This window comes from Lynx rufus, unplaced genomic scaffold (assembly GCF_022079265.1).
Source record: "Lynx rufus isolate CCGP_SWC_20201006 ecotype Redwood Valley unplaced genomic scaffold, mLynRuf1.p SCAF_3, whole genome shotgun sequence".
NCBI classification, from domain to species: domain Eukaryota; kingdom Metazoa; phylum Chordata; class Mammalia; order Carnivora; family Felidae; genus Lynx; species Lynx rufus.
The window spans coordinates 13,113,695-13,117,183 of NW_025814845.1; positions in this window are offsets into that span (position 1 = coordinate 13,113,695).

Sequence of the window (3,489 nt, forward strand, 5' to 3'; positions counted from 1 at the left end):
CCCACACAATCAATGAATCTGGTCCTACAGGACAGTAGCATTTTTCTCTCCTGGGTTATGACTCTGTATAAATATGCATGCAAACATAATAGGACTTTATATGGAGAAAGTTTTGCAGAATCACTGCACGGATTCTGTATTTTCATTAAGCAGATATCCTGGGAACATGAAGGCAGTTCTCAACTCTGTGGAGTAAATTCTCTGATAGAACTCAGGAAGTATTTTCCCAGAAAAAAAAAAAAAAAATTCCCACCACAAGGTTAAATCCCCAGCTAAGCCTCCCCTCTCCAGGGCAGCCATCAAGCATTCCCACCCCTACTCCCCTTCCTCTAATCCTCTCCTCCCTGGCCTTGGACCAGCCCAGGACAAATGGGGCAGCTGCCAAGGGAAGTGATCGCTCCAGGTTGCAGATTTCTCAGATTCCAAGAGGAAGGAGAAAAAGAGAAAAGTCACAATCCCCGTTGGAGAAAAACAACGGAGGCCAGGGGCCACGAGGACCTCATGGCAGTAGCCGTGACAAGGGTTTCTTCCTTGACCACACTTTAGTCAGGCTCCTTCCAGTCCTCTTAGCTAGGTCTTGTCCTGTGCCTGCAAACCCCAGCCTTAGCAAAGAATCCTGCTAAGCCAGTTTATCAAAAACACCCCCCATCTTTGGTAGCCAATTAAGTTGCTCATCTCACACTCTTGAAATTCGTCTTACCACCCACCACCCACCTGTAACACCTAACAAAACTCCTCCTAGTAACCTTCCATCCCACCCCTCATCCTGCCCGTTGGCTATAAATCCCCACTTGTTCCTGTGGTATTCAGAGGTGAGTTCAATCTCTCTCCCCTATGGCAATAGTCGAATAAAGTCTTCCTTGACATTTTTAACAGGTGTCCAGGAAATTTTTTTTCTCTTTTCTTTTCTTTCTTTCTTTCTTTTTCTTTTTTTTAAATGTTTATTTATTTTTGAGGGAGAGACAGAGACAGATCACAAAGTGGGGGAAGGAACAAAGAGAGAGGGAGACACAGAATCTGAAGCAGGCTCCAGGCTCTGAGCCTTCAGCATGGAGTCCGATGCAGGGCTGGAATTCAGGAACAGTGAGATCATGACCTGAACTGAAGTCGGACACTTAACCGACTGAGCCACGCAGGTACCCCTCTTCCTTCCTTCCTTCCTTCCTTCCTTCCTTCCTTCCTTCCTTCCTTTTTCTTTCTTTCTTTCTTTCTTTCTTTCTTTCTTTCTTCTTTCTTTCTCTCTCTTTCTCTTTCTTTCTTTCTTTCTTTCTTCTTTCTTTCTTTCTTTCTCTTTCTTTCTTTCTTTCTTTCTTTCCTTCTTTCCTTCCTTCCTTTCTATTTTATTATTTGTTAATAATAATTTTTAATACTTCTTGGAAAATAGGATTGGAAAATCTCTATTTTGTATGACTATAGTGGGCTGTGGATTTTGTGTAAACTATCTAGATATGTATCCTGGATGGAGACTCCCATAGCCAGGTTTTTCAACAACTTGAAGGGATAAGCTGAGTTTTCCTGTTCTCTCTTATTGACCTTCTGTTACCCTCAGGCAAGTTGTCTAACCCAGACAGGTGTTATGTCTTTGTTAAATCAACATCTGTTAAGTCCAGCACAAGGTGACGAATGTTGAGTGGCATTCAACAATGAGCCACAAGAGACATCCCCATAGAGAAGTACACAGCGTGCTTCAGGGAGTCACAGAAGAAGACCCTGGGAGGAGGGGAAGACTTGTCCACAAGGGTTGTTGGGGGAAGTCATGTGAGGAACTTACTTCGCTTGTGACTCTGTAGGCTGCTGAATAGGGCATTAGTTTGAACGAGGGGCTAGTGTAAGTTTAAGGCCCCTGCAATCAGCTTGGCCAAACAAAATGGGTGCCAAGGCAGCAACCCCATGGAGTAATTGATTAAACCCTCAAGCACCAGCCTGGATTTCCTTATCCTTCGAGGTAGGTAAGAAGAGCTGCTCTCACCAAGTCAGAGAGATTGTCCTGAAGCCCAGGGAGGAAACCAGGTGAGGATACTTTGTGAAAGGTCAAGGTATAAAAAGGGAGTTGTGGTATTTCCTAAGGAAGAAGCAAGTATTCAGGTGATACTGAGACATTTGGGGAACTGCTGACCACATATTAAGTGAAAAATGCAGGCAACAAAATGGCATAAGCAGTGTTATACTAACTTTGAACTAAGCCATGTGAAGATAAAGGTAGGAAAGAAAAGCAGTAAAATGTCAAACGTGATGCCTTGGCTAAGGAGCCTATTTTACATCAGCACGCATCTTCTATATTTTGTTCACCAAACATTTACACCTTTAGAATGAAAAATAAAGACGAATAGTATGTGGATCGGAGTCTGTGGTTGGAAACTGTTTGAGGGGCTTCCGATACTAGGGCTTAAAAGAGGAGGTGGCACTTCAGAACCTTCCTTCCTTATCTCCCACCCCCCACGGCACTTCCTGCCCCCCCCTTCCTCCCTCTTGCTGGTCCCCAAAGAGAAAGCAAATGTTTCTTTGTCTGGAGCAAAACTGTTTCCCTCACACTCATGCCCTTCCTCTGGCTCATCTTCTAAATCAGTCTGTTTCCCTTCCAAAATACAACGCCCTTCCACACATGAATCCTGTTGAATACACTTTTCTCCAGCCCATTATACGAGGATATTAATCCGTGCTTGCCCTACCTCGTTGCTATTTTTTTTTTTTGCATGTGAGTATTGAAAGGGCTATAACATATGAAAGTACTTTATAAACTGCAAAACACTATGGAAGTACAAATTAGCTATTCCTCATATTTCTTGGTTACTTTCACTGTAATACTTATACTGCATTAGTTGAATTAGAACTGAAAGTTTACTTGTCTTTCTCCTGTTCCAGACCACAAATTCTGAGCACAGCATTCTCCATGATGTGCTCAAGGCCCGGCATGGGGTAGGTGTTCAAAATATTCGTCAAAGGTAAGAATCAACATATTTGACGAAAAATGGGAATTTAACCTGAGGATCATTTCCTTGGTGAGAAATGGGACTGTGGAGCAGGTCAGAAGCCACCCAGCAGGGTTCAAATCCCAGCTCTACTCATGCTGTACCTGTGACCTTGGGCAAATTACTCAAGCTCTCCACACCTGTGTTCTCATTGGTAAACTAAAAATAAGGATATCAGCTACCATCCACGTCATTGTGAGATTATTAATTAAGACACCTGAAATGCTTGGAACAGTTCCTGAAACCCAAGTAAGTCTTCATGAAATGGTTGTTTCTATTTTATGGTTAGGTTAAAGATCCTAATACTTTCCCAGATCAGTGACAGAGAGACTCAGACATGTCCCTGCCATCTCCCTCCCCTTCCTTGCCTAGAAGGTTTCCTCCAAAACCAAAATCAGTACTAATATGTAACATCCCAGCAGCTGCAACCACTTTCTGCTTTCCATTGCTCTTATCGACGTACAATGTCATCTCCTTAACCAGAGGATCTGTGTAGTGGTGGTAGGTTTTACACCTGCTT